We start from the raw sequence: 24,601 nt of genomic DNA on the forward strand, positions 1-24,601 counted from the left end.
CAGACGTTAAGTTTTTAAACCTCATTTCCTATCACGCATGATAAAATCTTGCCCTATACACCAGCCATCACCATTATCTCTACCTGAGTTTACTATGTTAGGTTGACACGTTTTTGTGCCTACCTTTTTGTGGTAACCACTACACTTCATTAAATAACCTTTTCTCTGGCGCTCACTGCCCTTAGTCGGCCTTGCGCCATAAAAACCCAACCATCATCTTCATCGCCATCATCGCGATGGAAGGCAAGTAGCATATCGTTATATATGACGAGTCAAGGAAGCAATTACAGCCACAATGTCACGAACATATAGGACTCACAAGCAAGAAACAAGAACTATGAAGACATTGCACACATAAAAACGACATAGAAAAACTGCCGAAAAGAAGAGTGAATATTGTATCGCTGCTAACAAGCCAGTCAAAAACTCCCGAAGGAGACATTGAAATATATCAGGTTTTCCAGAGTGACAGTCACTCTTTGGAGGGGGGAATGTGTGCTCGGTGCTGCTCCATTAGGGAAAGGGCAGTAAACCTTGTAGTTTTTGGCGAAACAAGAAGGCTAACCTGTGCAAGTAGTTCCCGGCATGAGATAATATCATGAAGCAGTTTATATAGAAAAAGAAGATATAGGCGGGTTCACCGACAACTCAGACAGATAGTTAAGGGGGATCTGGATACTCCTAAAGCAGTCTCGGAAAGCCCAGAGGAAACCCGATGCCTGTATATTGATAGAAATGTGGTCTGAACATGCTCTATACGTTTGCTGTTAGAATTACAGGTTCTATTTCACACGACAGAGGCATATTCTAGTTGAGGAATGCAAAATGTTTTGAATAGTTTCAGGAGTGAATTAGAAGACCAAAAGTCCCGTGAACATCTGCATACAGCACCAAGAGAGTGCAGAGGCCGCCGATTAAGTTGATCGACATGCGGCGAGAAAGTGAAGGCGCTTTGAAACACCTCTCCAAGGTCTCTGATACCATCAACTCTAGGAAGGGGGCCGCAGTCAATGGTGTAAAGAGAGTAAAGGATGTTTGTTTTTCGGCTATAAGAGATGACCTTTGTTTTCTTTGGATTATGATTTAATCTGTTCCCTGAACACCATTTAGAGAACGAGGGCACACCCTTGTGGAGGGAGACACAGTCCTGAGCGGACTCAATATATATAATATTTGGAATCGTCAGCATAGATTAGGAACGAAGACTCCTTGATTGCAGGTGAAATATCGTTTATAAAAATAGAAACCAACAGAGGGCCCAACACAGAGCCTTGGGGCACACCACTTGTTGTGCAGTACATAGCGGAATTCTTGCCGTTAATAATGACATCACAAAACAGATTGTGTAGATAACTCTACAACAATGCCACGAGTGGTGCATCAATACCAGACAGTAAAAGTGGCAGACAACATCGAATGCGTTGCTCAGGTCACAGTATACAACTTCCAACTGGCGCTTCTCTGGAACCGCTGCGGAGGCCTGCTCCATGAAGCAGGCGAGATTTGTTGTCGTCGACTTTCGCGATATAAAACCATGCTTTTAGGTATGAGGACGTTTTGTACAGAACTTGATAAGACTTTGTGAAAGGCTGTCTCAAACAGCTTGGGGCAGGCACAAAGGAAAGAAACAGCGCTATAATTTGTTGCTTCAGACGTCGTGGCTGTGGTTAAAATTTTAGGCACTCGAGAGGTTTTCCACGTGCGAGGAAAGACGTTTGTTTTTAGACAATTATTGAATATGTAAGTTAGAACAGGTACAAAATATTGCCATACGTTTTAAAATGGCTGAAGGGATTTCGTCAGGGCCACAGGACAAAGATGGCTTATTGCGCTTTAGGCTCTCAAGAAACCGCTTTTCGTCTAAATGTATAAGGCTTGGGACTTGTACATGGTTTAACAAAAGGTTCATTTCTGTCTCACCGCGCTGGACATATGTAGCGCTAAATTTCTGCGCTAAATAGTTGGCGACGTCATGCATCTGTTCCCCAGAGGAATTATCCACGCTTATGCGATCACATGAGTTGTTTTTGCGAGACCGGATATACTTCCAAACTTCTGCCGGCTAGGAGTTCATGCTGCTCTCCAGGGAATCTAGATAGGAGCGAGCGTCATGCACATATAGACTTTTACATATTTTTCGGTTCGAGCGAAAGTCCTCCTTTTGTTTATCGAGTCCAGTGCTTTTTGACTTTCTGTGGGCGCGGTCATTTAATTTAGGCGTGGTACGATGTTCTGTGGAGAACCCATAGGGGTACCGTGTGCGGCTGCGCTTGCACTTGGGTATGAACTTCTCCACACCGCTTTTGAAAACCTCAGTGAAACGCATAACCTGCGTGGCACAATCAGAAAGATCTTGCATTGCAGACCAATCAAAAGTACAAAAGATGTCATACAAGCCAATGTAGTCCCCACGAGCATAACAGTAGCAAGATAAATCGTTATTCTTCAAAGAGATACTACGGCATTAAAAAGTGATTGGTGTAGAAACAAAAAACGGTCGATGAAACTTCTCGAATTTAAAAAGAGAAATACAAGACCTGAATACTCGTGCATTCTGAATGTTTCAAAGTAGAGGTCTAAGATGTTTTCGGAGCTATTTTTCATAATATTAAGTTGCGGCATGGATGTCAGGGCTACGAAGTCTAGTAGCATGCTGGATTTATGTTGCACGTAGTAGTTGTAGTGTTGAAGAGTGAGGCTATCCCATTGCACACCAAGTGTATTGAAATCACCCGAATAATAACAATAATAATAATAATAATAATAATAATAATATTAATAATATTAATAATAATAATAATAATATAATATTCAATCAATCAATCAACCTTTATTTTCGGTGCCCAGGAACAACCCTCAGGTCATGGTGCTGGCACACCATATAATATTAATAATCATAATGATCAATGAATCAATAAATCAATCAATCATGTTTATTTACGTGCCCAGGAACAGCCAGAGGCCTGAGTGCTGGCGCATGGGTAGTTACATGAAAACAAAATACAAGAAACAAACAAGCGACAAGACACACACAAATTGAAATAGTGAAAATGACAGAAATAAAGCACAGGCGGAGCCTGGGTACAGGTAAAAAAATAAAAAAGAAGATGCCTATGTTGCTGTGCCTGTCGTGAAGGCCACACGACAGGCAGAGCAACAAAGCTTGACAGTAATACAACAAAAACAACGGCAAGAGTGTAGAGACAAATGATAAGACGAACAAATGACAGTAAACAGTTTCAAAAATAGGCAACTATCAGTTGGATAGACACAACCGCCGAGAAACAAAATTCCAGAAAAAAAACGACAGACATAGCATAGGTGTTTACCATACTGTATTCAACAGCGCTGTATGGTAAATTGTAAAGGATTTCTGAAAGATGTCAAGGCGTTCAAAGAAGTGGTTGTAACAATTCTGTATTCTGCGCACGGGAGAATGATTGGAGTTGCGCGCAGCGGTCAAGAACGGGCGATGCGACCTGGTGGGCCTTTGTGGTACACTAAACTCTAAACAGTTAAGCAGATCTGTGCAAGAAAGCTCACCATGAACAATTTTGTGAAGAAATGTAAGGTCTGCACGCATACGTCTGAAGTTCAAGGAAGGGATGGAAGGGACTATGGGTAAGTCAGAATCAGGATGAAAACTGTGATTGTGATGACGGTGCTTAATTATGGATAAAAACTTCTTCTGCACACGTTCTATTAATTCACTACTAGATTTGGAGATGCCGTTCCAGGCAACAGAAGCATATTCTAACTGTGGTATACATATTGCATTGTATCGCATTAGAAATGGATCTGGAGAAGAGAATTCCTTTGTAATCCGACAAACATTTCCAAGCCTTCGGAGTGCTCGCCAGGTGATGAGCCTAATATGAGGAGAAAAAGAGAGGGTACTGTCGAAAAAATATTATTAATAATATATTCTAATGATAATATTAATATAATAATATTATTATATTATTACAGTACTTTACAGCCCTTTGTTGTGACAATAATGAGAAGCGGGCCTTTCAAAGCCGATTTGGCTTGAGGGACTTTGTTCGGCAAATCGACGAAGCGAAAGAAATGAAAGGCAAAGAGGTACACGTAGTCACCTTACAATCTGAAGGTACGCATCAAATAAGGATAGGAATGTATTCAAAGAAAAAACACTTGTTAGGATCAATACTTTAACTGAAATATTGAGTAAATTATACAGCACACACATTCCATGCTTTAATAGGTTTCATTTTAAAAGATGCAGCAAAACTATAATTTGGCAATCCATTAAACACTTATGGCACAAAAACACATCTTCGTGCCATACCGTATCGAGCGCAAGAACCAGGGACCACAAAACAATTGTGATTTCGTACAAGTTGAAAAGACGTGTTTGACGTTATAATGAGGAACCCAACAAATTTTAGCAACGACCGTCCGAGTAAAAAGACCATCAAATGAGGGCAAACACAAATTTGAGAAATTGTTGGTGGAGTTATACATGGGATAATTGTAGGATACAGATTTTATTAGTTTTTCTGTATACGATGGACTCGCGTTTTCCACCGTGAGAAACAGCTTGCAAAAACGGTGATTTCTTAATTGAACACTGTACGTGTGTGGATCAGTAAACGCTTCTTGATATGCATGGGAACATATGTTTTCATATTAATCAACTCACAAGCCACTTTACGAAGTTTGTCACAAGCAAACGCTTAGTGATGTTGCCATGATAATGCACGGTCAAACACAATTCCTCCGTACTTGACAGATTCAACGTATTCAACAAGGCAAGGGTGAGTATGACAATGTAAGTACACAGGAATAATAATCAATGATGTTGTATGGGGTTCCGGAAGCAGATCAATTTAGTTTTATTAGCATTTATAGCAATAACACTGTATGAAGCTTAACCTACCGTATTACGTGAAACACTTTGTAGAAGTGTTATCGCTATTTCATAATTAACATCCTTAGCGACTAGTACGGTGTCGTCCGCGCACTGAAACACCTTGCATTTATGAATTACGGACGGAAAGTCGTTCATGTAAATATAGAAAACCAGAGAAGATAAAATTGATCCATGTAGCACCACAATTTGTTAAGAACCAAGACAGCTACATTCCAAGTTATTATCTGCAGCTACAACCTGAATCCGACCACTAAGATATAGATTCAAAACATATTAAAAAGACCCCCGGATACCTAATAGGGGTTATTTTTTGTAACAATATTTTGTGTAGAGTCGAACACTGTAGCTACATTTAAAAATAAAACACAGGAAAAATATTACAAATAAAGGCGGAGTATAGTTCATCGGCAAATTCTTCCAGCAGTGTCACGGTTCCTCGACTATGTAAAAACCGAACTGCCGAGGCGAAACAACCGAAAATGTTTCGAGGAAGGAAGACATCGTCATCAATTGTCGTCAACTATCTCTGAATCCATCCAACAACAATGCTTATGCCATTTTTGTGGAACGATATTCGTGAATGTGTGCTTAAATTTCTTCAACTTTGACGTAATTGTTCTTATTCGGTACATGGGGAGCCTTTCAACAATAATGTTGACTAGTCCGAACTGCACATCAGTCCATCAAACTCTTCTTTATTGACAAAACAAAAGTGAATGTTAGAATCAGATACCTTCCTTTATATGTACCCTAATAAAACTCTTGTTCGCTTAAGTGCGGCACGCCGCGATATAATGTTCTCCCCAATTTATGTGGTGATGTAGGAGGCAAGAGAAAAAACTTTCAACCCTGATAAAAATATGGTCCGACCACGATGTCACTAGCTTATCGCAGACCACTTATTCACATGTGTATCGCAGACCACTAATTCACATGTGGGGACATATTAGTGCTCTCACGACCGTGGGAAGATAGCAAAGATAGATAATTTGCAACATTGTGCAGAGCAGTGAGTAGCATAGATATTTAGGTCACTGATCAAACATAACTGATCCGCTGCGCCGAATCTGTTAAACGTTTCCTCTATTTCAAGCAAAAACTTGCCACGTTGTATTTAAAAAGGCGATCAATGGCGAGAAGTACCATAGATACAAAACCATAGGCCCCTCTAAAAGTACCGGATTCATCGTGCGTGAAGGTGCATCAATGTAGGATACCTCAGAATGATCGCGGACAAAATAACAATACCACCGCCACGGCAGCTTGGTAAGGCGAAAAAATGAATGCACGACTCAGGAATGCTTATTTGTGTAATAACTAACGCATCGACGTACCCAATGGCGCTTCAGCGATTCTCTTGAGTTCAACCCAATATTTTCGCAGGCTGAGAATAAAAATGTTCACATTTGTGAGATCCCGCCCCAAATCCCTAAATTGCTGTTACCCAACTCATCTCTGAAAGAGCTGAAATTCGCAAAGTCTGCCGAAACAGGAGCCATGAGTTTACTGTATCTTAGAAATATCGGATAGCTTGCGTACACGGATGAGAGGGGCGCCTTCGTTTTTTTCGCGTAGATTTTGCCTGCTTTCCTCCAAGCGAAAAGATACCCTTTCTCTTTTCCTGCCAGTCTAGTGGGCTAATACAGATCGTGGTTGAAATTTGTGAAATATTCGTTGAAGAACAGGTTTGGAAACGCCCCCATCTGGTGCAATGGTCGAAGTTTACCACGTGTAGCCAACCAACTCTCCTGGATTGAAAGTGACGCGCACTGCACCAGAACTACCGGAGTCGTATCACGCTTAGCAGAAAGTCGGGTAACTGTCACCACGGCAGTCTTGGGAAGCTTTGTATTTTAGTGCAAAAGCTATTTATTAAATTTTTTCATGCATATCCTCAGTTTTTTCGAGCGGCAGTCCATGAATTTTAAGGTTTGCTGTGTGGTTGTACTGTTCGCGGTCATTGACCTCTTCTTGCAGTCACTGAATCTGAATTGCTTGCTCCAACACCATCTTTTTCAAACTGTTCAGTTCTTCTTCCTCTTTAGAAATTTTCAGCTTGTTCACTTTCGCCTGATCTAGTACAGTGTCGTACCGCTTCTGCAATTCGTGGAAGTGCTCAGACAGCCCTGCCATTTCCGCTTTGAGTGAGAACAGAGAATCTACTTTTTGACGTAGCGCTGGCAGATACCTTCAGACTCTTTCTAAGCTCGCGAAGTTCGGTAAGTCAGCCTCAGGGATAGGACACTCGCCAACCTGACAATTGTCAGACTGAAACGCCTCTCCATGACGCTTCTTACAGATGCTTCAATTCATGCAGATCCTACACATCCTTTTTTGTTTCTCGTAGGGTTATACGTGTTAGCAGCAATGCCGGAGCAGTTTTGACAGAGATAATGACAGTGGTAACATTCGGAACACTTCATAAATCTGCAATCATCCGGCACCGGCTCTTGAAACCGAATGCAAATGTAAGGTTCTGTCACTGTGAAAGACAACTTCGAACTTACGCAATACCAGTGCAGTCAGCGGCTAACTTCAAGCAGAGAGATTTTAACTAACCAGAGAACAGTGAGTACCTGTTGTTGTAAAATGCGTCAGTATCTGGCAAAACGGTGGTCGCCGACTCCCAGGCACCGATGAAATCCGCCCCCTTTTATGGTAGGTCAACGATTACAACTGTAACTAAAGTGAAATAGAAGATTCACTGGAAACAGTTAGGGCTGCGTATATGTATGAATGTGAAATCCCTGTACTTTGGGCCACAACTTGAAATTATGGTTTTAGATTGGTTCTTTTTTTATATTTTAATGTTTTTCTTCGCTCATAACGCCGCAGTTTAATAACCCCCAGCTGTTTTTTAATAAAATAACATAGGGCAACGATTACGACACTCGCTAATGTAATTTTGAGTGAAGCGCGAACTCTAGTCTTATCGGCGGTGGCGCGTAGAAGCTCTGTCTCAGGAAGGGATCGTGTCATCAGCAAATTCACGACGCGGCGCGATATACTCTGTCGTTATCTCGTAAGGCTTTGCCGCTTTTGAGCCGGTCTCGCGCGGCCTCGGAATTCAGCCCTCCACCACACTTTCGTCATACTTTCATCCTCTGCTTTACTTCTCGCTCAATCTTCGGTGGCGCCTTTGTTTTCTCGGTTCCAACGAGACCGACGCTCTGGGACTACGCAACACCACATCAGTGGGCGTTTAAGGACTGCGCTCAAACGCATGGCTCTTCGTAGCCGCTGTGCTGCCCTGTGATCCACTCCCTCTGCCTACCAGTAGTGTGCCGAACATCGTGTCCTAATAATGCATCCTCTCCACAGTCTTGTGTATGGCAAACCAGTCGCCTCCTAGGCAGTGGGCAGCGCCCCGGTTCCTCCGACGCCTCCAACCTTTGTGCAACCTCGCTGGAATCATCTGGAGATGGGCAGCCTCAGTACAGCCTGCCTATTGCCCATCCTACTATGGTGACGACCCGTCCATCCACAACTGTTTTTTTGGTACCTTCGAGTGTCTCCTTGGTGCGACATCTTGCTTCTCCGCAATCCCCCCTCTCTGGTCGGCTCGTGATGGCTTGCCCTCAGCTCCAAATCACGAATCCTTGCCAGAACCTTCTGCCTGGGAGGCAGCCAGGCAGGGGGAGTGGCAGGCAGGTGGGCAGGTAGTTTACTGGCTAGTGGGCAGTCTCTTTGCCGGAAGGACAGCTTTAGAGGGAACGAAAAATTTCAATTCATGAACGTCGTGAAGGTGATGGTAAAGAGTCTAGAAAAGGAGTCAGTTATCGCTCTCCAAGCCCTTAAAATAGGGAGCATCTCACACAGCCATCTCCCAGCACCCGACATAAACATCGGAGACAAGAGGTGGGAACTCAAGCTAAAATTGGCGGATGACGAATTTGAAACTAAGGAGGTTGAGACAACCCGACTTCTCATCGGTTGAAATCACTACTGGGAGTTCGTCACGGGAAAAATACGACATATCGAGAACCGACTGGTCGCAGCCGAGACCACACATGGCTGGATAGTGCATGGAGAAGTGAGCGATATTAGGATCAAACTGAAAGAGACACAGGCGGTGTTGGTAGTCGAGGTAGAGGCCAGTAACATCGAGTTGAAGACGGAACTCAAAGGATTTTTCAACTTAAAAGCCATCGGAATCGAAGCGAGGGCTAGCATGGTGGACAAAGGTAGCACGGTTGCCCAAAAGTTCAAAGAGAAGGTGTGTAAAGAAAATGGGGGGTATAAGGTGAACTGGCTACGGAAGGAAAACATCGACATGCAAACCAACAAGGACACTGCAATGAAACGACTTAATTCAGCTGACAAGAGGGCTAAACGAGAACGAAAAGCTCATCGAAAGGTAAGACAAAGCCATCTCAGAATACTTCAGTTGAGGAGTTGCCGAGAAAGTGAGCGAAAATTCCGGATGCGAGTCTAATTTATGTTAATACATGCCGCACCAGGCATATATACGGGAGGACAGGGAAACGACAAAAGTTCGAGTCGTTTTTGATGCATCGCCAAGCTCAATCAAGGAAAAATCATAGAATAACTATTTGGAAGCCGGTCCTAATCTCAACGAAGATGTGCTTTCGCTAATTCTCAACTTTCGGAAAGAAAAGAAAGCTCTAATGGGCGACGTTGAGAAAGCATTTTTTTCAAATAGCTATTCAGAAAGGCGACCGCTACGCATTACGATTTCTTTGGTGGAAACACGACGATGAAGGCGGGCTGACCAATGAAGTCGAAACGTGGAGAATGACCAGAAGCCCATTTGAAACAACTTCAAGCACGTTCCTTCTATCGGCGACAAATAAAACTGACTTGTAGCAAATGAAGGATGAATTCCCAATTACCTTGGCGAAAATGATGAAGAGAATTTACGTCTACGACGTGATTTTTGGAGCAGATACACTTGAGGCAGCGGTCAAGCTGTACATGAAGACCAAAAAGATATTTCAAAGAGCCTCAATGAACTTCCTAAAATGGACGTCGAACGAAGAAAAGCTCAATAAGATATTGAACGGAAACAAAAAGGACACAGCACACCAAGAAACACAATCGAAAGGGCACACAACGAAACTGGGTATTAGATGGAAACACTCAGAGGACATGCTGTCACTCCCAGTAGAAAAACGGATGTTCCACGCGACCACAACAAACATAACTAAACGAGCAGTATTACAGGGAGCGGCCAAAATCTTTGACCCATTCGGGCTACTATCGCCATTCACGATACGACCCAAAAAAGGATTTCAGCGCCCCTGGAAGATGGGAATAACATGGGACCACCCGTTAACATCAGAGGAGAGCCATCAATGGAAGAAACCATTTGAAGAATCAGAGCAGTTAAAACGTCTTCAGGTGCAACGAGGTTACGTGAACAAAGAAAAGGACATAGAAAACCGGCAGCTACACGTGTTCTCTGAATCAAGCCCGTCGGCATATAGAGCTGCAGCGTACATCGTGCACGATTTCAAAGACGAAACAAAGGAAGTGACTACAATGATGTCGAAAAGGGAAGTGGCACCGATGAAAGAGGTATGCTTAGCCAAACTCGAACTCTTGGCAGCGGTTCTGGCAGCGAGGATGAGCGAGTATATAAGAAAACATTGCGCCGAAAAATTTGAGTGTCAGCCACTGGACGGACTCAATGAGAACGCTTCACTGGATCAAAGGAGACGCCAAGAGAGAAGTATTTGTCAAGAGGAGAGCTGATGAGATACGTGAAAGAACGAACCAGCGTAGTCGGGGTTTTTTTCAGGGGGAAAAAACCCTGCAGACATGCTAACACGCGGAATCAGTGCAAAGTCTCTAATACAGTCAAAAACGTGGTGCCACGGTACGAGCTTCCTCAAATGCAAAGAACAGCGTCTGAGCAGCGACGACAATGTGAACATCAACATTGAGGGCGAGCGGGAGACGGCACATTGCAACGAACTTTCAGCAGAGCCAACAGCACCATCAATACTCAACATAGAAAGCTGTGGCTCTTAAGGCAAGTTAACAAGTCCAACAAGTCCAACAATATGTTGTTATTTTTATCTGTGCAGTGACGAGAGGAGTTCACTGAGAATTGACAGGCGAGTTGACCACAACCAGTTTTCTACAATCGTTTCGACGATTTGTAGCTCGAAGAAAACTCCCAGAGGTCTTATACTCCGACAATTCCAAGACATTCAAACGTGCCGAAAGTGACATTAACAGATAGCTTGAAGCATCAATGAATGATCCAGTGACCAGTTTCACCAGTATGCACAAGATCAAGTAGAAGGCCATTTCGTAGTGTTCGTCTTGGTGGGGCGGTTTCTATGAAAGCTTCATACGAAGCATGAAGACATCCATACGCAATGTAATTGCCTAGAGAATCACATCTCTTGGGAGCTACGAACTGTGCTAACGGAGGTGGAAGGAGCTCTAAACAATCGTCCACTGACATACGTATACGGCGAGCCAGGCGAGCCACTTTTTTTAACACCAGCGGAAATTATTGGCGGCAAGCTGCAGATTCATGACTCCCCGGGCAACCAACACAGCCGTGAAATTGAAGATGCATGGAGAACCATTGTCGCATAACGCAACAGTGGTTGGCGAGATTGCGAAATGAATACCTAAAGGAGCTTGGTGGGGGGGGGGGGGGGGGAGCGCTGCGAGCGCGTGACGTGAGCAAACGTGTGGTGTAATGGCTCCGCCGATTTTCGGCTGGAGCCGCGGTCAAAATTGTCCTACCTAGACAAAATTGGCATTGAACGATCCGGAACATCGAGCGGAACACCTGGATACCGAAGTCGTCCAAGTGGGCCTATTTTCTGCGAATTTACAGCCGTTTGTCGACCGACCACGTCGAAGCCGCCGCGCTGACGCCGACGCCCGGCCGGGCGAAATCGGCCTTCCTAGGACAAAATGGCAACTTCCGCGCTCCAAACGTGCGGTTACGACCCTTAGACGATGGCGTGGACCTCGGTCCTCACCACCAGTGACCAAAATTTAATGGGTTTTTCGAAAATTCGGAGTCAAGCTTTACTACAAGTGGCTGAACGCCGCTGCCAGGACAAAGGCAAGATGACGGCGTCCGACGTCGCCCAGGCCATCGGCTCGTCAGTCGCAAAAGTGAACGCTCCCGCGAGACGCGCCACGGGAAGCAAGGGAAAACTGTCCACGAAGTGGAAGCCGCGCCCAATGCCCAAACGCGCTCCCAAAGACTACGTTAAAGTCATCAAGACCAAGCAGCGTGTTTCTATTCACGAGGCGTTCACGGAAACCGGCTACGGCACCGCCATCTCGGCGTACCTCGGGCCGGAACGGGCCCGCGCAATCTCCTTTCTGCCATCACGAGACCAAAACATCATAATCGTGCATACCCCGGACATCGAGGCGGCCGACCGGCTAATCGGGGACTTTGCTGTAAATACCGAGAAGGGATCGGTCCGGCTTTATGGTTACCTTAGGCAAGAGGGCAGCAACACGTGATGCGGTGTGATCGTGGTCCGTAACACGGATACTACGGAAACTTCAACATCGAGTGTGCTGGCGTGGCTGCACCATCGTGGAAATCCGAAAATTCGGAACATCAAACAAGGCACGCATCACCTTCGCGGGTAAGGAGAAGCCCCGTTATGTGCAATATGACAACATGGTCGCCTCTGTGCAAACCTATTGCAAAAGTATCCCGGCCTGCATCCAGTGTGGGGTCCTCGGGCATCGAGCAGATGCATGTCCAAACCTGCAGCCGAACACGTGTGGATTCCGCGGACTCCAATCTCCGCTAGTGGAGGGGGTGCGGGCCCCTCACAACTGTGTTCCCCGGTGTTCTGTGTGCGGTGGCGCCCATGTCACCAACTCTCGCGACTGTGTGGCAAAATTCCGCAAACCCACAAAAACAGCCCAAACGGGCGGGAAAAACAAAATAACGTTCAAAAAAAGTCGCCATCTTGGGCCACCCCACGTCCAGCCTCGCCAGGAAGCCTCTAACATCAAAAAATCACCTACTGGAGGTGATGGAAAACGATTGTCGACGGCGTCGCCACCACACGGCGGCCTGGAGAAACGAACGCGGAGACCCGTGGCGAGACCAGGCCCTGGGTCAACGCCGTCATAAACGGACGCCAGGTGAGTGGTTAGGATGGGGCTGCTTCCTTTTCCTCCCTACTTACTTCCCTCCCAAGGGCACGGAGCACCGAGCAAGATCAAATACCAGCACTACGGGCCCAAACCGAGATGCTGCTAAAGAGAATTACGAATTGGAATCCAAAATCAACCAGTTTCCTTCTCCCACCTCCCCTCCCGCGGCTGAGGTGATGGAAAGTGAGCTCATGGCGCTGAAAGCGGCAACAAGCGTGGAGCCTGAATTCGAGGCCCGTTTTAACGCCTGATTCCGGGACATATACGCTCGATTAGCCGCCATGGCCAATCAAATCTCACTGATGGTCAACACCATCTCCAAATTGCAAGAGACAATCGCCGCGATGATTGCCCAACAAATTACGCATTCCTTGTGCCTCTCGCGCAGGACTGGTGGTCCCTACAAGGACGTTCCGGCCGCCCTGTCAAAGGTTCTAGACGCCTAACAGAGGCAGATGATGACGACAGCTGCTCACTCTCCGGTATAGAGGACACCCCCCTCGCCCCGAGGGCTGGCTCCGGAGCAGCGTCGCTACAATCCTGCCTCAACCTAACTGCTAACTGACCATGGCGAGCAGAGCTAAGATCAGGCACTGCCAAAGAACCAATTCGACCACCCCTATTCAAATTGTCCAGTGGAACTGTCGAGGCTTCCGCTCTCCCGCAAAGCGGGCGAATCTGCGACTTTTCCTTTCAACTCTGACTCGCTTCCGGCGGTGGTTGCCCTCCAGCAGTCAGGGAGCGCCGCCACCCTTACAAACTACATAACCTTCCAACAGGACCCCTTTTCCTGCGTATGTGTGTATAAAAATTACACAGCTAATTTAGTCTACTTGGAACTTCAAACTGAATATTCGTATGTAATGGTGACACTTCCGTTTAAGAAACAAGATGTACCACTCCCCATACTCAACGTATACTGTCCCCATTCCCCCCCCCCCCCCCACGACTAAAAAAATGTAACGTTCGCCGCACTTTTTAGCCGCGCTCTAAAGCTTGTGGGGAGGGAGCCCCTGGTGATTGTGGGCGATTTCAAAGGCCACAGTACTCTCTTGGGGTACGTGCGTGAGGAGAAGCGGGGACGCAAGCTAGCGGAACTTGCATCCACGCTGGGCCTGACTCTCCACACCGACCCTGGATATCCAACGCGGGTGGGTAACTCCGTGACCAGGGATACGTGTACGGATCTTACCTTTGCCAAAAATATTACACACGCAGAATGAGCCAACACCGAGGAAACCCTCGGTAGTGACCACTGCGTTATCAATACCACCGTAAGGACTAAACCATTGGCACGGCCCTACGAACAAGCTCGGCTCCCCGACTGGAATAGGTTCCGGCAAAGTTACATCAATTCGGCCTCTATTCACGAACAAGGATACCACGCATGGGCACAAGAAACGGTTACACACCTTCGTTTGGTGGAAACTAAAATACAGCTCTCAGAGGCAACGCCGAAGGTGGACACCCGCCTTCTGCATATCTGGGAGGCACGGCACAGCCTCTCCCGCAGATGGTGCCACCAGAAACATAACAGAAAGCTTAAAATTCGTATCGCAGAGCTGGGTGGACCACTGCAACACTGCGGCCAGACAAATGTCTAGCCGGAGCACGTGGTACCTCTTCCGCGCCTTAATTGACCCGACTCAAACCCGCGCCGAGACACAAAAACATCTCCTACGAGCTATTCATAGCTTCGATGGAGATACCTCAAAATTAGCGTGCAAGCTACGCGACCAGTATCTTTGCACTCAGCAGGACCCCCGATGGCCCGCGTACTCGTATGCAGGTTCCGAGAACGCGGAGCTGGATCAGCTGTTCCAGCTGCATTACCTGAAGGCGGCCCTAGCTAAAATGAAAGGAGGAACGGCACCGGGCCGCGAAAAGATAACTGTGAAAGTGCTTGCCAATCTTCCCGACCCCGCCTAGGAGCACCTCCTTGCTTTCATCAACTCGATCTAGCTTGGTGAGGCACCCCTCCTAATCGAATGGAAGACCGCCCTGGTAACTTTCATTCCGAAAGCCGGCAAAGCCACAAACACAGACAACCACCGCCACATCTCCCTCACGTCTTGTGCGGGAAAGCTGATGGAGACAATGGTGCGGGACAGGCTGTCTCTGTTTCTCTAAAACCAAAATGCATTCGCAGACACCATGTTCGGTTTCCGCACGCACCAGTGCACGCAGGATGTTCTGCTTCAACTCGACCGAGAAATTCTCAACCCTGTCGAATACCCCCTCAACGATAAGGCAATACTCGCCCTAGACTTGAAGGGGGCTTTCGACAACGTCACACACGAAATTATCCTGCAACATCTCTCCCAGACCGACTGTGGACACAACACCTTTCGGTATTGAAGCAATTTCTCTCGGATCGTCAATCGTTCATCCGAATACAAGACGAAGGACACGGCCCCTATCAACTGGGAACAAGAGGAACCCTACAGGGCACGGTCCTCTCGCCGTTACTTTGCAATCTGCTATGATGAAACTTCCGGCTCAGCTGGCGAAGGTCGAAGGCGTCCAACATGCGCTGTACGCCGACGACATTACCATCTAGGCCAAACACGGATCGGTTGGAGACATTGAGGCCAACCAGCAGAAAGCGGCGGAAATTGAGGACCCTTACGACCGCCGCTGCGGCCTTCAATGCTCCCCATCCAAATCCGCATTTGTGTACATTCGCCCGTCGCCTAAGTGCACCACCACAATGGAACTCCCCCTGGCCAGCTGCCCGATACCCGAACACGATGAGATTACAGTACTTGGCCTCTTTATCCACAATCATCGACGGGTAGATACAACAATAGCCAAACTGCGTAAGGTGGGGGACCAGGTGGGCGGGATGGTCCGCCGGGTTTCTAACCAACGCGAGGATTACGGTGCAAAGATGCCTTGTGGCTGGCGCATGCATTCGTCATTAGTCGAGGCCTCTTCTCGACTCCTTACCTCCACCTGCGCAAGTTTGACGAGAACGGCCTCGAAGTGATTCTCAGAAAGATGTACAAGCGTGCCCTCGACCTCTCGATAAACACTTCAAACCAGCGCCTCATGGGCCTGGGGATGGTAAACACTTTCGCGGAGCTCCGGGTGGCACACTTGACTAATCAATATACATGAATTTCAAAGACGCCGTCGGAACGCCGCCTATTAGCCTGACTACACATCCACCACACAACACTAACGGAAGAGCGCGTACGCATCCCCGAAGTCTGGAGATACGCCCTGCACGTGCGCCCTCTTCCGGCCAACATGACACGTGACGAGCACAGTAGCAGGCGCCTGGCGCGGGCGGAGGCACTGGCCCGCCACAATGGGAACAAGCACGGAATCTTTTACGTGGACGCCTCCGGCCCTCACCATGGGGGTGGTACACGGCCGTAGTCGTCCACCAAAACGTCGCGGTAAATGGCCTAACATTCAGAGCTCAACACATAACACATGCGGAGGAAGTGGCCATCGCGCTAGCAGCCGCAGACCAGGAGTCGCGAGTCATCATCACCGATTCGAGAGGGGCCTGCAGAAACATTGAACAGGGGTACATTCCTCCCTTTGCGTATCGCATCCTTCAAAATAGCGACTAACTCGGGGCCCCCGCATCTCGAACGATCGTAGCCAGGCCGCTAGGGGGCCGACGCAGCCACACGCGCTTAATTTCGGCTCCCGCTTCTCGCTTCGCCACCCGCGGACGGGCACCTCCTGCCCACCTGATTTCGCCACCAATCGAACCCGTACGATGCACGGATTCTCCTGATACCACTTTCGTCGTGATCCACCAAACAGGCGAGTAACCCTGTCAATTGCAAAATTCACGACTGCCAACGGAGGGCTAACCCTAACGCCACAGCGAGGACCAAAGCCGCCAAGATGGCGGGTCGAGCCAACTGTGTCGCCTGCTCGCAACGTGTCACAGCCAAGCAGCACTCTTTTCGCTGTGCTTCGTGTGGCAAGTGCGCGCACACAAAGTGCATTGCCTGGCCCGACGAGGATCTCCAACTTCTTCGCGCTGGCGATCTTCCTTTCCATTGCAACGCTTGTTGGAAAGCGGCACCACCCGTCAAGCCCGACGAGAACACCGGACCGGCGGCAGAAAACGTTGCTCTCGACCACAACGCATTCTTTCCCTACCCCGGCGATGTTGGTAGCCAACTGAGCAAGATGAATGACCTGCTCGTCAACGCCGTGGAAGGCATCTCATTTTTAACGGACGAGCTCAGCCAACTACGGGAGGAGCCCGCTCGCCTTGGTAGCGAAACCACGAAGGCATCGGAAATACAGGCGGCCGCAATTGCGTGTCTTCAGAGTGAGGTGCGTGTCTTGCGCGAGGAGCTCCGCCACCGCGGGTCAACGCGAAAGCCCTCCGCAGTGCTTGACGCTCCTGCCACACAAAGCCCCCTCAGCAGCTCTGTCCCGGCCTCCTCACCCACCAGCCAGTCGCCCACATCGAGTTGCTTGAACGGCCCCCCTCCCGCGTGGAGCCCCCTTCGCCCCGGCGGCCTCAACAAAAGGCAACCCCGCAACCGCTTCCCCGAGGCTTCCGTTGGGGCAAACAAAAACAGCGACCTTCAGACCGTGCTCCGCCAGCCCCTCAAGAAAGCCTTGTTTGTGTCCCGTCTTCACCCCGACATCTCAGTTCCAACCGTGCTGAAACTTGTCACGGATGTTTGTAAAGATGACAGCGTCGTTTGCACGCGTCTAAAAACCAAGCACCCGAGCTACGCCTCCTTTCATGTTGCGGTAAGCGATGCGTGTTTTGATCTCGTGAATAAGTCGTCAGTGTGGCCGAGCGGGTGCTTATTCCGACAATTTGATGGCACCCTGCGGGAAGACCGTGCGCTGAAGCCCTCCGAAGTAAACGCCCCATGAGTATTTCTTTTTACTACCAAAACACACGAGGCCTACGGCACGGCCGCTGGATGAGAGCGCACGCAAGGTGCGGCCTGCCGCGTCGCCCGGATTTCAACGGGCGAGGGCGTGAGTGGCGGTGCTTACGTTTGCCGCCGCTTGACTCCCTCGCGGCGCTAGCGTTCGGGGACTGGTTTCGGGACGGAGCGGGGCGGTCCCCGTATGCGAGCGCTTGCACCGACTGAGAAAGACAGCCAGCGCACAGGTTTTAAAGATGTGGTTGTCCTTCCTGGCTACTCAACCGCGAAAACTGTCTGTCCGTATGTATGTAAGTCTGCCAGTCTGTCGCTCGATCCAGCCGCCCGGCCGTGACTGAAGCAGCCAGAAGCTAAAATAATTCTTGACTGAGATATAGGCAATACATTTTCAATCTAACAAATCTAAAAAGATGCTCCATATTCGACAACATTGTTAAAAAAAGATAATATTCAACAAAAAGATAATAACCACCGGTAAGCTTTGTACAAAGCGTCGTTGCACAGTTTAAAGCCGCAAGTTGATTAGTTACAGTTCAAGCGGTAGGTATTTGGTGGGACTTTATTCGTCCGAAATTTCAAAAATGTCACCTTTTCTCGGGAAATGCGGTGTCGACACACGGGAGAGCGATGAATATTTGCCGGCGACGGATTAAAGCTTAATTGCCTAAAGACACTTCTTTGCAAAAACATGTTGGCCGGGCGGAATGCGCACCTCATAAAACGAGGACAGGCGATAGGATGGTCGAAAAAGGATTTGAAAATATTTTGCTATGCGTGTCTTTTTTTTTTTTTGATACTCTTATACTGGCCCGATCATGTCTTGCCGCGCATAGAGATTTGGGTTGTTTTATTTTCGCACGCCCGACAATGCCTTTATACGCGCTCCTGAAAACTTGATTATAGAGGTTGTATAGAAAGAAAAATAAATGCACCGTGCTGTGTTCAAGAAACAGTGCGTACGCGGTCCACGTTGCTAAGCATTTTTTAAACTTTGCGATGAGAACAAGCGCTATATCCTCCGTTATTTCACCGCCGATTTAAACCCATACGCATTTATCCCTGAAGCTAACGGCCGGGCTCCTGGAGCAGCACCAGTATGCGCTCAGATTAGCGCGCTCTAAAGACGTTGCGGTAGTTTTGCTCTGTGAACATACTGCGCTTCAATTCGAATGAATTTTCGTAGCGTAGGAAAATTTTCACATACGTTGTCATTACGTCAGCTTTCTTTTTTGAGTACCCAAGCATAATCTCTACGTAATGCAACAAGTGCAATGCCTTGTACCTGCACAAATAATGTGTAATTCACGCAGTTAGAACAATTAATAATTATGATATTCAAGATGTACAATTGTTGGTTTAAAATAGCAAAGAAAACAAGAAAACGTGAAGTGAAAAGCGTTGTTCGAATGCTTACGCATTATTAGACAATTTTTGGAAGTTCTGTACAATTTCGCTTTTTTCTTTCGTGTCCGGGCAAAAATTTAGCTTGCCAAGCTCGCCAAATATTTTTTTAAAGTTTTTTGTCGACCCAGAAATCCCATCTGCTCTACTAAATTTTTTTCGAGGCTGCAGGGAAGAAGTAAAAATATCAGGTAGAAACTGGAATCGCTTTTCATTCAACTGTATATATATATATTATCAAAATAAAAAAGGGCCGACATGATATTAGTATTCATAACTAAATAACGTGTAATCAAGTCATATGTGCCGTGAGATTAATACGAATTGTGTTGTTTTATTTAGTGCACGAGGAAAAACCTACATAAAAGTTGGTTACGTCTTAAACATTGAGAAGTGTTGGCACTCATAAATAGCAAGCGCCGTCACAAAAACATTGTTTCTGCTTGTTTGTAATTTTAATATATTCTCTGCAGTCGCAGCTTGCAGACAAAACGTAAATCTCTGACGTGCGTAAGGTCACAAAGAGCATGCCGGGCGACGTGAGACACAACGACACAGCAATGCAAGACAGAAGGCACACTATCAACGCGTAATGCTGCTGCTGTGAACAGAATTTAACTTCCACCTTGACCAAATTAAGCTCGGCCACCGCTAATCGTGTTTGTCTTTTAACAGGCGTAAAATTAGTGCTGGTAAATGCCTTATGCGGAGCGTGGAACGCCGATGATAAGCCCACACTTCGATATAAGCGGCCCAAAAGCCGGCGTCCCGCGGGCTGCGCTCACCGCAACCAGTCCCGGAACGGTGGCGCCGCCGCGGCAGCGATGGGTACTAGGCACCCTCACGCCGGTTTGGGAGCACGCGGCAGGCCGCACGTCAGTGCGCCTCTCATCCAGCGGCCGTGCCTACGGACAAAAGCGCAACAATTCTTTGATAATGTGGTTCTTTTCGATCACGACGTATACTGCATTGCTGAGACTTGGCTCTCAGACCAAATTGCTTCTACAGATTACTTCCCGGACGAGTACGCTGTCTTTCGCCATGACAGAGACTACGAACGCACCGGTCAAAAGTACGGTGGAGGAGCTTTAATCGCCCTGCGAAAGTCCATGGTTGCGTTTCGCCGAGCTGATCTCGAATTGGGAAATGAATGCGTTTGGGTCGAAACAAAGACAAACCGCGGAAAAAACCTGCTCATTGGCGTGTATTATATGCATCCAACTCTAGACTTCCCCGCATTCGCGTCCGTTTTTCAGCACCTCTCAGAAAGTATAGACCCTGGAAAGTACAACATTCTTTTATTCGGTGATTTCAACGTGCCCGGCCGGTGGTGGAATCCCGGGGAAAATGTTGGCAATTCTACCAAAGCCACTCACTTGTTTAACCTTTTCTCATTCGCTGGATTGCCATATGCTGCACTTCCTCCTAAACCCGCAGGAAATGTCCTTGACATCGTCTTCTCCAACTTGACCTCCTTAGACCTTAAACACGCTCGAGAAGCCCTTGTTCCGGTCGACCCGTGGCATGAACCATTCACTGTCACAGCTTTACTACCGGTTGCCTATGAGCGGCGCATGGAGACCCCATTCTTTCATTTTCCCCGTGGCGATTACAATGCCCTCTACATAACGCTCCAGGAGACGAATTGGGAGCCAGTCTACACATCGCATATTACAGACGCAGCAGTGCAGCTGCTCACAAAAATTGTCCGAAAAGCAATGGACGAGCACATACCAAAAAAGTCCAAGCGCCCTCATCAATTCTCTTTCTGGTTAAGCAAAGAACTCCGCAGCGCGCTGCGCAGTAAGCGTCGATTCCACAAACTAAGGAAAGCTAAAAACGACACGTCAGCCGACACTAAATTCAAAGAACAGCGCTCACTTGTGAAAGTACTGCTCGCTCGCGACAAAAAACATTTTTCGGACTTCGCAGAATCTTCGCTTACCCGATCCCCGAGCGACTTCTGGCGGATCTTTAGCACGCGCACAAGAAAGGCCCCTGAGCGGATTACTCTGCAGGATGGCGACACCATCGTTTTCGACCCAGCCAGCATTGTTGAAATATTCACAAAACACTTCTCGTCCGCGTACTCCTCGTCACGCGACAGCGGCTTCCCGCTTCGGCTCGCGCAGATAGGTGATGTCATACACACGCCCAACATAACCGTTGAGGATGTCACGGTTGCTATCCACAGCCTACCTTCGAAGAAATCCTCAGGCCATGATAACATCCCATGCTTCATTGTAAAAGGCTGCTCTGCCATTTTCGCGCCGTTGCTCTGCCACATTTTTTGTCTCTCGCTTAAAGAGCGGCACTTTCCGACAAATTGGAAACCCGGCGTTGTTTTTCCTCTCCATAAGTCCGGAAATGCGTCGGTGCCTGGGAACTACCGACCAATATTTCTCCTTTGTTCTTTCTCAAAAGTTTTCAAAAAAGTAGTACACCGTTATCTCTTGTCCAAAATCCGGCCCCTCATTCATAGTAATCAGCACGGTTTTATACCTGCCCGGTTCGTCGAATCAAAGCTTGCCTGCTTTCTGAGTGACGTCAGCAAGTACATACTTTCACGTCAACAAATGGATGCCATCTACTTCGGCTGCAGCAAGGCCTTCGACCGCGTAAACCATAATTTGCTCCTTCGCAAACTGTCTTCTGATGGCTTGGCTCCTGCTTTCTGCGAGTGGTTTGCAACCTACCTCAAACAGAGAACAAACTTTGTTCAGTACGCTGGTGCTAAGTCTCGCAGCTTCACTGTACCGTCCGGGGTTCCCCAGGGCTCTATTCTCGGTCCTTTATTGTTTAACTTTTTGTAAATGATGTGCAGTTAATTATAAAGCATTCATCTCTATTGCAGTGTGCAGACGACATGAAACTCTATCGCGCAGTGGGATCACAGGCGGACTGCGCCCAGCTTCAACGCGACGTACAAGCAATCTCCCTCTGGTGCAAAACTAACTACTTAGATTTGAATCCATTGAAGACCGTTACAATTTCATACACTCCAAAAACCTCTCCTTTAACCTTCCCATACCACCTCGACTCTCTGATGATAAGAAGAGTAAGCGAAACACGTGATTTGTGCGTTGTGATGGATTCGAAACTACGATTCACACCGCATGTAAACTACCTCGCACGCTCATCTCTTCGGACTTTGGGCGCTATCTCTCGTGCAACAAGGCACTTCTCAGGAGGTTCGTGTTTCCTTGCTCTGTACCAAGCCCTTGTACTCCCAAAGCTTGAGTTTGCATCGGCAGTCTGGAACTGCATGAGTGCGTCGTCGTCTTTGCGCTTGGAAAGGGTTCAGAAAAGGTTCACGCGCATCTTCTCTCGCCACTACACCCTACACGAGAAATACGCTTACAAGGATGTCATCAAGCGGCTGAAGCTCGAAGAACTGCAATCTAGACGCACAAACCGCGATTTAGTGTTTTTGTTCAAGTGTATCCACTCCAGATTCGACAGCCCGAAATTAGTGAGCTCTGTTCGGCTAAGGGCACCGATTCGAGCTCTCCGCCCCCACCTTTGCTTTGATGTGACCACCTCAGAGATGCTGTCTCCAGTGTGCCGTGTGCAACGTGTGTACAATGATGACTTTCGTGCATCTTTGGACGTCTTTTCCGGCAATGTTAACTTTTTTAAACGCGCCCTGAAAAATGCATGCATTTGAAACCGCTGTTGCCAATTCAGTATGGTATAGAAGTTATCTCGTGTTCGTGTTTTCCGTTCCCTTCCCATTTTCTACACTTGCACCGTTTGCCGTACACATACTCCCGTGCACCTATGTATGTGTGTCCGCAGGTGTGTGTGCATGCATGCACGTGCGCATTTGCCTGCACTTGTTCACCTTCACATGCACCCGCGTGGGCATGCGTGTATGTATGTTTTGTTTGCACTCACGAGCGTATGTGCCGTGCATACATATAAATTTTGCTTTATATGTACTTATTACCAGTATCCACGTTCCCCAGTAAGTTACGACGGTGGATTGTACTGAACTTGCGTGTATGCCAATGTACTTTGTAGTATACCTTGTCACAAGCCCTGTCTCAGCGCGTGCTAATGTACCTGACTGTAATCTCAATTCCTTAAATGTATAAATTGAGTGTGTGTGTGTGTGTGTGTGTGTGTGCGCGCTCATGCGTGCGTGCTTACGTGTGAGTGCGTGTGCGTGCCTGCGAGCACGCGCGTGTGCGGTGGTAGTAAGTACTTTGTGATCCCTGCACTTCATAACCAGTCTCCATGTTTTACCGTTTGTTTATCTGTGTGTCGCCCTGTCCTTTTTGTGTGCACCACCCAAGAAGGCCTAGTGCTGTTGGTGGGCACCACACAATAAACAACAATAAACAATAAACAATGGGCTCCTGCTCACATGGGTCTCGAATGCAACGAAACGGCAGACGCCGCAGCACGCGCGCTCACTCTCCGGGCAACGTCTTCAGACCCTTCCGAAATGGATCCCGAACACAAAACGGCCCTCACTTTTCGAGAAATCACTGAATTATACCTATTCGGCCACGCAATTTATCCTAAGCCCTGTAAGGGCCTTAGGGCAGAGGAACGCACTCTCCTCCGTCTTTACACCAAAACACTGCTGTGCACGGCAGTTTTAAAACACTTTGATCCTGCCTATACAGGACAATGCCCGTACTGTGCGGAGAAGTTTTCCGACATCTTCCACATGGTGTGGGCATGCCAATCAACTCCGAACCTCGCCCCAAAACCCAACCCCAGCCGAGAGGACTGGGAGGCAGCCCTGCTCGGCTGCTCCGACTTTGTGAGCCAGAAGGCCCTGGTCAACCGAGCCCGAGCCGCGGCGATCGCCAATGGGCTTCTGTAATTAGGAGCCCACCCAGTTATTGTGAGAGGTGGCACCCTCCGGGCCACCTCAAACATCTTCCCTGTATATATCAGCATTAAAGTTTTTTCAGACAGACAGAAGGAGCTTGGATCACGGTACGAGCCAAGCTGCAAGCACCCCACAGTTATCGGACGGCGACGTCGTACTCATCTAAGACAAAGGCCCCAGGACGTTTTGGAGGATGTGCCGTAAAGAACGGACGTATACAGGAAGCGATGGCAGAATAAGATCATGTCTTTTCCCGACAACCGGCAAGGAGTTGGTACGAAGGTAAACGAAACATATACGTCCGCTTGAAAACTGTTTCAGATTAGTGAGCCATTGAGCCATTTCCAGCGGGCGGGAATCTGTTGAAGATTATCATCAGCGGATCTCATGTACAATGCCCAATTGAAGTGAAGAAGAAGAAGCTTTGTCTCGTGGAGTGTGCAAAAATCATCATCTAGC

The 24,601-nt window shown here is 47.7% G+C and overlaps 2 pseudogenes; both read left to right on the forward strand.

Annotated features, from left to right (window-relative positions):
* Positions 1-11,794: 11,794 nt before the first annotated feature.
* On the forward strand, positions 11,795-12,989 carry LOC144160667 (uncharacterized; annotated as a pseudogene).
* Positions 12,990-16,264: 3,275 nt separating this feature from the next.
* LOC144160854 (uncharacterized) lies at positions 16,265-24,133 on the forward strand (annotated as a pseudogene).
* Positions 24,134-24,601: the final 468 nt, after the last annotated feature.

This window comes from Haemaphysalis longicornis, unplaced genomic scaffold, assembly GCF_048455015.1.
Source record: "Haemaphysalis longicornis isolate Haplotype H1 unplaced genomic scaffold, Haemaphysalis longicornis Haplotype H1 scaffold_11, whole genome shotgun sequence".
Taxonomy (NCBI): domain Eukaryota; kingdom Metazoa; phylum Arthropoda; class Arachnida; order Ixodida; family Ixodidae; genus Haemaphysalis; species Haemaphysalis longicornis.